The sequence below is a fragment of the Peromyscus maniculatus genome, chromosome 9 (genome assembly GCF_049852395.1).
Source record: "Peromyscus maniculatus bairdii isolate BWxNUB_F1_BW_parent chromosome 9, HU_Pman_BW_mat_3.1, whole genome shotgun sequence".
In the NCBI taxonomy this organism is placed as follows: domain Eukaryota; kingdom Metazoa; phylum Chordata; class Mammalia; order Rodentia; family Cricetidae; genus Peromyscus; species Peromyscus maniculatus.
In genome coordinates, this window is record NC_134860.1 from 65,114,919 (window position 1) to 65,127,774 (window position 12,856).

General features: G+C 45.5%; 1 protein-coding gene and 1 pseudogene across 1 annotated transcript in view; one reads left to right on the forward strand and one right to left on the reverse strand.

Annotated features, from left to right (window-relative positions):
- The window catches only part of Dpysl2 (dihydropyrimidinase like 2), a 103,352-nt gene that overhangs the window by 85,525 nt on the left and 4,971 nt on the right, over positions 1 to 12,856 (reverse strand). The gene's annotated exons all lie outside the window — the stretch shown is intronic.
- Positions 7,352 to 7,460, forward strand: LOC121832485 (5S ribosomal RNA; annotated as a pseudogene).

Sequence of the window (12,856 nt, forward strand, 5' to 3'; positions counted from 1 at the left end):
AACCCCTCAAGCCAGATGTGGTAGCACATGCCTGTGATCCTATTCTTGGGAGGTGGGGGAAGAGCTCAGAAGACCAAGGCAGACCTCTGGTACACAGTGAATTCAAGGACAGCCTTAGCTGACTAAACAAACAAGCCAGCAAACAGACAAATTAAAAATATGCTATATAGCCTCAGTAACTTGGTTATAGCAACATACAGAGAACAGGCCTGGAAGCCTGTTCTGACGGCCCCTTTACTTATGCTCAGCCTTGGCATTTTAATTTTTGTGCTCAGACAGCTTCTTTCTCTTCGTTTCTTGACACCCATATTGAATTTGATATCTGCCTGCTCACATTCTGGAGCTATCTTTGGCTTTGAAATCACCTTCCCTCACTCAAAGCCAGTAGGTGACACCCACGTAAATGTCCCTCAGGTACCTCCCAGTCAAAATGTCTATAGCAAGAGCAGTCTACAGCTGCTCCTTTCCAGCCAGCCACCCCCGCCCCATCCTGCTCCCTGTGGCTCTGAATCTCACTTTATCCAAATGAGGCACAGAGGGACTGCCACACCCACTCTTCCTTACAGCCTCCCACCCCAGCGTCTCCCAGCAGCTCCTGAATCTGGAGCCCCTCCCCTCCCTCCCACAGGCCCAGGTCACTGCCCTCCCCTACACGGCTTGTTATGGAGGCTCCTGCAGCAATTCGGCCCGGCTCCACCGTTGTCCACAGGGGTCCAGTTGAGAACCTCAGGTCTATCATGCCACTCCCCTGCTCTGACTCTCCACGTCCAGGAGCTTCAAAGCCAGCAATTTCAGGATGGCTGACAAAACCCTGCAGACACCATGCCACTCCCAGCCGCTCATTCTCCTTGGCTCAGTCCTGCAGACACACAGACCCTCTGCAGCTCAAGGCTTCCAGACAGTCCTTCCTTGGGGTTGTCTTTCTCCTGCCTGGAACTCCTCTCCAGAGCCTTCTAGCCAACTTCTTCAAGTCTTTACTCAGCTCAGACCTTGTCAATGAGGGAGCCTCCGGGGCCACACCCCATTCCCTCTGCTAGTTCTATTGTTAATGTTCTGAGGACCCTCCGATCTGTTTTCTGGGATGGCTTCAACCATCTGTCTCTAAACAACTGCATTAGCTCTACATCTAAAGATGATAGAGAAGATGAAATCAGCAGAATGGTAGGAACTATGGACGGTTTTGTTTCTTTTTTTTCTTTTTGTTTGTTTTGTTTTGTTTTTCAAGAAAGGATTTCTCTGGGTAGCCCTGGCAGTCCTGGAACTTGTTTGTAGACCAGGCTGGCCTCAAACTCACAGAGATTCGCCTGCCTCTGCCTCCCGAGTGCTGGGATTGAAGGCGTGTACCACTATCACCCAGCATATTTTTGTTTTTCAAATATTGTTTCTTTTATTGTTATTTAAATAATTCAATTTATTATTGGGCTTATCATTTATTTTAATGGGTTTATTCTTCTTATTGGGGCTGTGATTATTTTTAATGAATGAGTAATTATGTTTTCTTAGTTCCCAGCCTTATTTTCTAACGTGAAGTGTGGATATGAGCCCACACAGACAAAAGCTGTCGGCAATTTTTAGAGATGTAACAGAACCTTGAGACCTGAAGGTATGAGAAGCTAACAGGCAGGCCAACTGAAGAGACAGAGCTGGCAGAGGACCAAGTGTATGGGTTGGTGGAAGTCAGGCCATGTTTCTTGAAGGTATAAAACGGGTGAAGATGAACCTGGCCACTGGTCCCTGAGTCCTCTTCTTCACACAGACTGGAACTGCTGGCAAGCTTGCCAGCACCAACCTCAAAACTTTACACACCCAATCATCTTACATCACCTCAATAAGCACCTTCAACTGTCCCAAGACTTCCTGCGTCTCCCTCTACAAAACGACACCCAGCATCTGTTAGTCAACACCCAGGGTTTGTCAGCCGGAGCCAAGCGATGGATGAGCAGCAGAGCCACCATAAAGGCCTCTGCTGCTGTCACCTTCCAAAATGAGCCGGGTCACCATAGAAGGCCCCTGCTGCTGCTGTCACCATTCAAAACTTGTTGACTCAGAAATTCACTTGGACATGTGTCCTCATCCCGCCCCAGATGAGGTACCCCATCCTCTATGGGGTGATGGCCCACCGTTCTCTCTGTCCGGTCTCTAGCTCTGAAAGACTTCCTGTCTCAAGCATTTTCTCCATATGCCCTCCCAAGAAAGCCAACCATTGCTACTGTTAAGTCCTGGTGATGTGTCTTTGTTTCTCAGCCCCAAGACGGAGGAGCTCTGTCTATGGGGGCATTTCCCCAAAGGTTTAGCTGGAAAAGGAAAGCCCATCCTGAATGTGAATGCCATTTTCCATGCACTGGGATCCCTGACAGTAAAAGGGAGACTTTTTTTGCTTACTGACTGTGGATACAATGTTACCACAAGCTCCAGCTGCTGCTTCTGCCACTGCCGCCATCATGCCTGCCTCGCCATGATGGACTGCACCCACCAACTGGGGGCCACAACAAGCCCCTCCTTCCTTGAGTTGTTTTGTCGGGGATTTTGTGGCCACAAAGAGAAAATGAACAACAGATGACACAACACTGGGCTATCCACCGAGACAGTGGTGGGGCGGAGCTGCTGAATTTACCAAACCTGACAAGTTTGGGGAAGAGACACAAGCTGCATTGGAGTGGGCTGAAGAGTGTGAGCAGTGATGTCCAAAATATATATGCAATGCTCACAAATTAAAAAGACAGTTATCCTCGCCACAGAAAAATGGAAACAGATTATAAATACACAGTTCACCAGAGAAAGGCCACGAACAACCAGGCACCATATGAAAAGATGCTCAGCTTACAAGCACCAGGGAAAAGGCCAACAAAAATTACAAGGGATTCTGGAGCCATGGCTCAGCAGTTAGGTGTGCTTGCTGCTCTGTCAGAGGATCTGAATTCAGAGTCCAGCAGTCCCATCTCACAAAAACCTGTAACTCCAGCTCCAAGGGGGTCTCTGTGGACACACACACACACACACACACACACACACACACACACACCATTAAAATAAGTCTTTTTTTTTTTTTTTAAGGAAAAGAAAATTACAAGAGTTCAATAACCCACATTACTGGCAAGTAGTTTGCTATCAAGTGATGGTAACATCATGGGAGATGGGTCTGCTCCTCAGGAACGGCTGAGGGAGTCGAAAATAAACAGTCGCAGGGCCAGTGAGATGGCCCGGCAGGCTAAAAGTGTCTTAAAGCAAATCTAACCACCTGAGTTCCGTCCCCAGGACCCACATAGTGGGAGGAGATATCCAACTCCGGCAGGCTGGCTTCTGACTTCCATACCCATATGCCTTAGTACAGGTGACCATACGTGGGCTCACACGGTGAATACATAAATAAAAGTCTAACTTTACAAAGTTTTAAACGCACAGTCACATGTGAGGGCCACCCGACAATAGCTATAATAATGTTAAATGTCCTTATCCTGGGACCCAGAGCATGGCTCTCTGGCTCTGCAGGTTCCACCCTGTGGATTCCACCAACTCAGATAAAAACAATGTTATATTATTACTGATGCATACCACGTGGTTAGGGCTAAGAGGGACAAGTCAGCACAGATCACCTACGGACTTGCCCTCTTCTCATACCCCCGCCCCAAATGGCACCTTATCGCGATTCATATTGCAGCAGGCATTGCAGGTCATTTGCAGCTGGTGTGAGGTAGACGGGATGCTGTGTGCAGGTTCTATGCAAATATCTTATTTATTACCAGGGACTTGCACATTTGTGAGTTTTACCATTGGCTTTACATCTTAACTACCCTAAAAAACATCCAGACACCTGAAAAGGGGGAGGAAATACAAACATAAGCAAGGTCCAATGGTACATATGAATGACAGTGTCATGATGGAACCCACTAGCTTAAAGACTGAGTTTAAAACATGGGGGGGGGGGTGCCCAGAGACTTATTTGGCCTGTGTGCTAGCTAGATTTATGTAAACTTCACACAAACTATAGTCATCTGAGAGAAGGAAACCTGGATTGAAAAATGCCTCCATAAGGTTGGGCTATGGGCTAGCCTGTAGAACATTTTCTTAATTAATGATTGACAGGGGAGGGTCCAGACCATTGTGTGTGGGGCCACCCACCCCAGGTGGTCCTGGGTTCTATAAGAAAGCAGGCCAGGCAAGCCAAATGGAGAAAGCCAGTAAGCAGCTCTCTTCTGTGGCCCCTCATCAGCTCCTGCCTCTAGGTTCCTGCCCTGTCTTCCTTCAGTGACAGATCACAAGGTAGAAGTGTAAGCCCAATAAACCCTTTCCTCCACAGCTTGCTTTTTGGTTATAGTGTTTCATCGCAGCAATAGAAATCCTAAGACAGCCTAAGAAGCATTATAATGTTTCCATATTGCTCTAGAAGATTCTGTCTAAACCTGGATAATTCCATTCAGTGATTAATTATTGAATGATCCATGATAACTTCAGACTATACCCAATGAGGACACAACTAAAAATACCACAGGCCAATTGGAGGTTATTGTAAGAAATGCCATTATGAAGATATCTTAGCTGATGTGCTACAATTAATCCTCTGTGGTGGAGCTCTCCGCTGATGGACAAGCTCAAGGTCAGGAGGTAAAGCAGGTCCTGCCTGGAAATCTCATTGCAGCCTTGAAGGGAGATGGGGCATGAGATGAGGAAGGGTGGACAGGGATGGACTGTGACTGACAATGAAAGACCAAGATTGTTCTAAAACAGAAACAGATAAAACACGAGAGAGTAGAATCCATCACACCAATCCTCATTTACACACTCCATTGAGACAAAAACTACAAATCAGGCCTGGTGAGAAGTGGAAGTAGCAAGATCAGGAGTTCAGGATCATCTCCAGCTACGTAGCTGGTTGGTTCAAGGCCAGCTGGGGTTATTTGAGGTCTTGGAGGGAGAGGGAGAACAAAGGAAGATGGAAACCCCTCTATAACGGGAATGGCACCACCTAGTGGACTGGATCTTCTAACATCAGTGAACAATCCAGACACTCCCCCACAGACATGCTCACAAGCCAACCTCATCTAAACGATTCTTCATGAAGACTCTCTTTCCAAGAGATTCTAGGCAGTGGTAAGTTCACTTTCAACTCCAACCACAGCATATCAGTGTCATCTAAGGTCATCTTGTCATGTAGCTTCCAAAATCAAAATTGACTTTAAAACTTCCCTGCACCAAAGTACATAATCAATACAGTGAAAAGAAAACTACAGAAAGGGTGAAAATATTTGCACGCCATGTGTCTGTGAAGTGGTTACTAATAACACATGGGCACATTTCTATAACACAGTAACTGTTCAATCCAACAAAAAAAAAATGGTCAAGGGAGTGAACAGGTATTTTTCTCCAGAGAACATGTGCAAATGGCCAGGAAGCGTGATTGACCACTCTAGTCAAATCATTAGGGAAATGCAGATCACACCCACCAAGAGATACCAATTCACACCCACTGGGATGGCTACTATCAAAACAAAAACAACAGCTAAGTATAGTGGTATACACCTGTACTCCCAGCTGCTTGGGGCAGAGTAGGATTGAGGCAGGAGGATCGATTGGGCCCAAGAGCTGGGGACCAGAGTTGACAACACAGTGAGATGTCATTTCAAATGAGGAGGAGGAAGAGAAGGAAGGAAGAAGAAAAGGGAGGAAAGGAGGGAGAGAGAAGATTTTAAAAGGCTAAGAAGTGGGAAAATAGGAGCCCTTTGCTCTACTGATAAAACAGCATACCTGCTGTGGAAACATTTCGTGGCCCCTCAAAAAACTAAAAACAGGCTAGCTAGATGGCCCAGCAGTTAATTGCATGCACTACTCTTGAAGAGGACGTAAATTCTGTTCCTAGCACTGATATTGAATGGCTCCACCTGAAACTCAGGTTCTAGAGGGATCCCTTGCCTCTGGTCTCTTCGGGCAATGCACTCACATGCACATACACACACAGAGACACACACAAATATACACTTAAAAAATAAAGGCCTGGTGATGGTTCAGCCATGAAGAGCATTGACTGCTCCTACAAAGGGAGTCTTTGGTTCCATCCCCAGCTGCATACACTGGATGTGGTGGCACATGCCTGGAAGCACTCAGGATGCAGAGGCAGGAGGATCCCAAAGTCCAAGGTCACCTTCTGTGACATAATGAGTTCAAAGCTCACTATGGACTATATGAGACCCTGTCTGACAAGAAATAAAAATTGTAAGTAAAGCAAATGATCCAGCAACTCCACCTCTGCGTAGATGCTCAGAAGAACTGAAATCAGGAGTTCACAGAGACATTTCCACACCACATTCATAACAAAATAATTCAGCATGTTGACAGGTGAGTGAATGGATGGATAAATAGAATGTGGTTTTTGGCTGGGAGTGTAGCTTGGTGGAAGGTGCTTACCTAGCATGTGCAAGGCCCTGGCTTTCATCCCAGCACCGTGAGGACAAAAAATGTAATCTTAGCAATGAAATAGCATTCAGTCTAAAGAAGGCAGCTCTGTCCATGCTGTAACGCGAGTAAACATGTTGTCATGGTGAGTGAAAGCAGCCAGTTACAGGAATGTAACGGTGCAGCTTCCAGATAGGGCACACGTGCAGTGCTGAGAGTTTAGAGACCAGAACACACCAGGGCTGCCAAGTTCGTGTGTGTGTGTGTGTGTGTGTGTGTGTGTGTGTGTGTGTGTGTGTATTTGTGCCAAAGAACAGTAGTATAATGAGGACAAAGCTTCAGATCTGCACACTGCAAAGAATTCTGATGAATGAGTAAACATATGTTTGCACTTATCACTGAACTGCACACTTAAATCATTAAGATGGTGAATTTTGTGTTATATATGTTTTACTCCAACAGGGAAAAAAAAATCAGTGAATACAGTTTTCCAAATTTGATAGTTTTAAGTTCCACTTGCTGGTCACTGTTTCTCAGCACCACGCCTGGCATTCCAAAGCTGTTTGCTTGGGAAGCAATTTTTCCATATTATTAAGTATACAGTTTATGTACACACAATTTTAATCTATTGTATATATTAAATATCATAGTTATATAATTAGATGTGCATATGCACAGGAATAATGAAGGAGTCCTTTTTATATGAGCAGGACCAGAAGATAGAAGGCTCATTATTCAGAGCAAAAAGCCTCTGGGGGACACCCAGCTATTGTAAATGAATTTCAAGGCTCCCTGAGGACTCGGTGGTGTAATAGTGATTGCGGGAGGGATGCCCCAAGCTCCAGGAAAGATTCCAGGCATTTCTGTAGTTCTGAGCACAGTTAAGGACAGTGCAGCAAAAACAGAGAGATAAGTTGACTAAATTAAAATTTAAAACTTTTACTCCTCCAAGAACACTATTGTAGTCTACGGCCATACCACCCTGAATGCGCCTGATCTCGTCAGCTAAGCAGGTTTGGGCCTGGTTAGTACTTGGATGGGAGACCACCTGGGAATACTGGGTGCTGTAGGCTTAAAAAGAAAAAAAAAAAACAAAACAAAACACTATTGTAAAAAGTTAAAAAAAAAAAAAAAACAGAACTGGAGAGATGGCTCAGAATCAGTTAAGATGGCTCAATGCTCTTCCAGGGGACTGAGGTTTGGTTCTCAGCAACCATGAGGGCATCTCACAACCACCAGTTGTAGTTCCCATTTCAGGAGATCCGGCATCCTCTCCTGACCTCTGAGGTCACCTGCACACACGATGCACACGCAGGGAGACATAGACTCACATGTGCTCATAACTAAAAACAAAACAAAATAAAAAGTGAAAAGTAACCTGAAAAAGGAAAAAATGTTATCAGAAACCATCTACCATGGCTGAAGGGACAGCTAAGTGATAGAGGGCTTGGCTGTCATGTGCAAAGTCCTAGGTTTGATACCCAGAATTAGCACTAAACAATCATCATCTATCCAATAAAGAGGCAGGATCCAGAATATGTAAAGAATTCTTATCACTCAACAAGACAAGGGATCAAACTTAAAAACAGAGGTGTTTTTAGACAGACACATGAACACCCGGCAAGCAGGACAATGTGTTACTGGGAATGGGAATGAAACCACCCAGAGATCCCACAAACTCACAGAAAGAGAAATAACCAGTGTTGGAAAAACTGCAGACACACTCTCGAGGACATAAAATGTAAAGGAGTGGTCTTGTTCCCAAAATAGCTGAACCTAGAATTATTTACCGTAGAGCCCAGGAATTAAACTCCTAAGGTAGAATCCAAGAAAGTGGAGAACATGGTTCTACTTTGAGAAGACTGTGAGGCACCAAGTTATTCAGAATTGCCAAGAGGTGAAAATGACCCTACTGCCCATTAAGGGACAGATAAAAAAAAAAAGCACAAAACTGAGGCATATTATTCAGCCAGTAAAAGGAAGAAAACTCCCCCCACCACACACACACAAACTACAACATGAACCTCGACAATACTGCGCTCAGTAAGATAAGGAAGAAACAAATGGCCACATATCGTTTGCCTCTGTGGACATGAAATGTTCAGAAAAGGCAAGTGCACACACACACACACACACACACACACACACACACACACACACACACCAATGTGAACCTCAACAATACTGCACTCATTAATGAAGAAATAAACAGCCACACATTTTTGACCCTGTGGACACAAAATGTTCAGAAAAGGCAAATGCACACACACACACACACACACACACACACACACACACACACACACACAGACACAGACATAAGAACAGATACATGGTTGGCAGAGGGTCTGATGGAAGTGTCTACTTCCTGGGTACAAGGTTTAGTTTGAAGGTGATGAAAGTGTTTGGAATTAGGTAGTTATGGTGTCATGCACTGAATTGTAAAAAAAAAAAAAACAACGCAACTTTTATGCTATAAAAAACAGCTAGGAACAGCATGGCTTTCTTTCTGATCCATTAGTGAAAATGGATAAAGAAGCCTTGGAGACATAGGCCCACTCAGTGGCAGCTCAAGGTCATAGGACCGTGCAGGCCACACAGGCCTGTGGTGGCAGAGCCAGATTAGCAATGGGCTTCCTGTCTCCTCCCTCACACAGCCTTCTCACTTCCAGACATTTCTCCAGGAATACCAGCCCACATATGCCGCAAACCCAGAAGTACCTTCAAGGCAAAGTTCTCTCCTCAAGGCCAGGCTTTGGCTCTTCAAGGCGAGGCTTTTTGCCCTCAACACATGCTCTGGCTCTCTGAGGCCAGGTTCTCTCCCTCAACTGGGAGGCTCTGGCCCTGGCAAGGTACCACTTGTGTGCTGCTTTTGACCTATGCCACCACGCTTTTTGTTGCTGGAAACAACTCAAGTGTCTGGCAATCCCGTCTGCCTGCCACTGCTTTTACAAGAACTCCCTCACTGCTCATGTATCAGCCATGACTGTTGAGGATTCCACGTATGTCCCTCAACTATCCACATGTTAAACCCTAATCCCTAAGATTGCATCACAAGGTGAGAGAGACTTCTAGAAGATGTTAGATTATAAAGTTGGAACTGCTCGGTGAGATTAATGTCCATATAACAGAGAGTCTGCTCCACCACATGAGGAGTATGAAGCTGCTCTCCCCAGATAGGGGATCTGCAAGCTTCTTGATCTTGGACTTCAAGAGTGCACAGCTGTGAGGATGAATGCCTGGCGTTCCAGAAGCCTAGTCTATAGTAATCTGCTACAGCAGTTCCAGCTGCCTTAGACAATGATTGACAGCAACTGGAAAAGGTACACTGTCATCACAGAGCTCTAATCTTAGAAAGGGGTGTCATTCATGCTGTTGAGACTTGGCCTGTGTCCCAGGGGTAGTTGAAGATACTTCTTGTGTTTAAAAATAAGTGGACAGAATATCGTTCATTAGGAGCACATTCATAAAGACAAATCAATGGTCCATTTGATAAATGACACTGAAGAGTGCATAGTAAAAAAGTGTAGTCACTCAGAACATGTTTGCAGTAATTGTTCTTTCGGAGATGGGTAGGAAATGATGAGTACAAAAGTGATTCAGAGCCAAGCATGACGGTATACAGCTTTACTCCTAGCACTTAGGCCACAGAGACTGGAGGATTGCTAAAAGTTCAAGAGTAGCCTAGTCTACACAGTGAGTTCCAGGCCAGCCAGAGCTACATAATGAGATCCTGTGTCAAATAAGCAAGGGCAGGGAACAGCTCAGTACATCTTAGTGATTAAGAAGTTCTCAGATGCCTAGTTTTAAGTTCAGATCCCACCCTTTGCACTTCATTAGGACATTGCTTTTAACTTCAGATACTTCCATTGCAAGATAAGGGTCCCAGCGGCACATGCTTCATAAAGTCAGTGCAGGATTAACAGAACACACAAACATTGCTTCCAGGCCTGCCCCAGAAAGCTATGACTTTCAATGGGATATAAGGTCCTCCGCCAGTAGAAGTCAATCACACTTGAAGTTCATGACACACTGTGGACCCCAGCTGCAGAACAAGTTGGGAGGAACACAGGGCAGATGAGGACAGCTCCTTTCGAAGCCCTGTCCATGCACTTCCCGGGTTATCAAGGCCGAAGCAGCCAGGTCAGTAAACAGCCGTGCATCTCCCCTTCCTTAGCTCCAGGAGGTTGACAGCGCGTCTACCAAAGGGAAGGTTTCAAAGGGATGCTGCACACCCCGCGGTGGAGACGCTCGTGTGACAAGTCACGGTTGAGAGTCAGGATGTGACGTGTAAGTGATGGGTTGAGTTTTTTGCTGGGTTTGTTTGCTTGTTTATTTTTCTTTAAGAATTTATACATTTACCTATTTGGAGCACATCCCTAGTTTTGAAATACAGCCATGTAATGAGTCATAGAAATAGGGTCTCCTTTTAAAACTTTGTAATGACATTCATTCACTGTGTGTATGAGCAGGTGTGTCAGCCACAGCAAACATGGAGGTCAGAGGACAACTTGGCGGGAGTTGGTCCTCTCCTTCCACCGTGGGGGTTCTAGGGACTGAAGTCAGGTTGTCAGGTTTGATTGCAAGTGCCTTTACCCAGGGAGACATCTCGCTGGTTGGGAACAGGGTTTCATAATTCCAGGTTAGACATGGCCAAGGCTGACCGTGAACCCCTCATTCCCCTGCCTCCACTTCCCAAGCACTGGGATTGCAGGCATGTGCCAACATTATCCGGCTAGTAACAAGGCCGGGGCGAGGGTGAAACCAAGAGGCCTCTACTCTAGTCACAGGACCACCCCCTGCGGTACAGGGGTGACGTCTTTCTTCACTGCTCCAATGGCCAAGCCTCATTTGAGCTCTGACATCCAAGGTAAAGACACAGCACAGGTGACGTTCAAACAGTGGTCAATTCGGACTCTCCCTCCCTTCTCAAGGAAGTAGAAAGGGACTCTTGTACCAAAGAACACCTAAAAGCTGCCTGCTGCTGTCAGGGCTACAGCAACAGCTCTGCCCAGCCTTAACGTCTACGGCATGGAGTCTGTCCAGGGCTGGCTGGTGGTGGAGCAGTAACCATTACCTTCCTCTTGAGCTTCTGTGGAGTGATGCCTACAGCTGGCAGGCTGGCAGGCCTTCAGTCAGCTTAGGCCTTAGGCAAAAGGCTGGAGAATCCTGTCTCATCTGAGCTCAGGCTTTCACTTCTTCCTCTACAGTTAGTTAGCTAATTGCACATCTACTAGCTGGACAAGAATTTTTAAGTTACTAATGATTTGTTGTGATTTAAAGAATTATAAAATCTTTAGGAGAAAAAAAGAAAAGACTGGGGAGCTGTCTCAGTTGATGAAGTGCTTGTCTTACAAGCTGACCCCTAGAACTCACATAAAAGCTGGAAGTAGAGACATACTTGTAGTCCCAGCACTGGGAAGACTGAGGCAGGAGGACCACTAAGAGTATGAAGCTATTGGCCTGGTTCTAGGCTCCCAGACAAACCTCCACTGCACATCCGTCATCACACAAGAATCTCAAGGGACAGCTTGGTTATGAACCGTCAGGATTTCGCTGTTGCTCAGAATTGGGAATGTTGAACGGAAGAGGGGAGTATGAGGGGGGAAGAGAAGGAATTTAGAACATGACACCGTGGTGGTATTGTGTTCCCCAAAATACTGTGCACCCTAATAAACTTATCCGGGGTCAGAGACAGAACAGCCATAATATTAAACATGAGGATAGGCAGCGATAGCACACGCCTTTAATCCTAGCATTCCAGAGGCAGAAATCCATCTGTTCAAGGATACAGCCAAGCATGGTGACACGCCTTTAATCCCAGAAAGCCAGCCTTTAATCCCAGGGAGTGATGGTAGAAAGGAAAGGTATATAAGGCGTGAAGACCAGAAACTAGAAGCATTTGGCTGGTTAAGCTTTTAGCTGGTTAAGCTTCAGGCTTTCGAGCAGCAGTTCAGCTGAGCCATTGGGATGAGGACATAGAAGCTTCCAGTCTGAGGAAACAAGACTAGCTGAGAAGTTGGCCAGGTGAGGTTAGCTGTGGCTTCTTCTGTCTCTTTGATCTTCCAGCTTCACCCCAATAACTGGCCACAGGTTTGATTTTATTATTAAGAACTTTTAAGATTCCTGCTACATGACACCCTTTGGAGGAAGAAGGGGTACCCTAGGAGGATGGGATAGGGATGGTGTTGTGGAACACTGGGAATCCAAGGCTGAGGAATAGTCAGCTTGGAGAGAGGGGCTATGGATCCAGACTGGAAAGGAATCTTAGAAAGCATTGTATAGGTGTGGTGACTGGTTCGATTCATTTTATGTGCTACTGTAACGGAATACCTGAGTTGGGAAACTTATAACAAAGACATTTTCCTTGTTCTTCATATTATTCTATTATGTATTTATTTATATGCGCATGTGCAGATTTGCATGCATGATCATATATTGTGACTGTACATCTATGCACACTGTATGA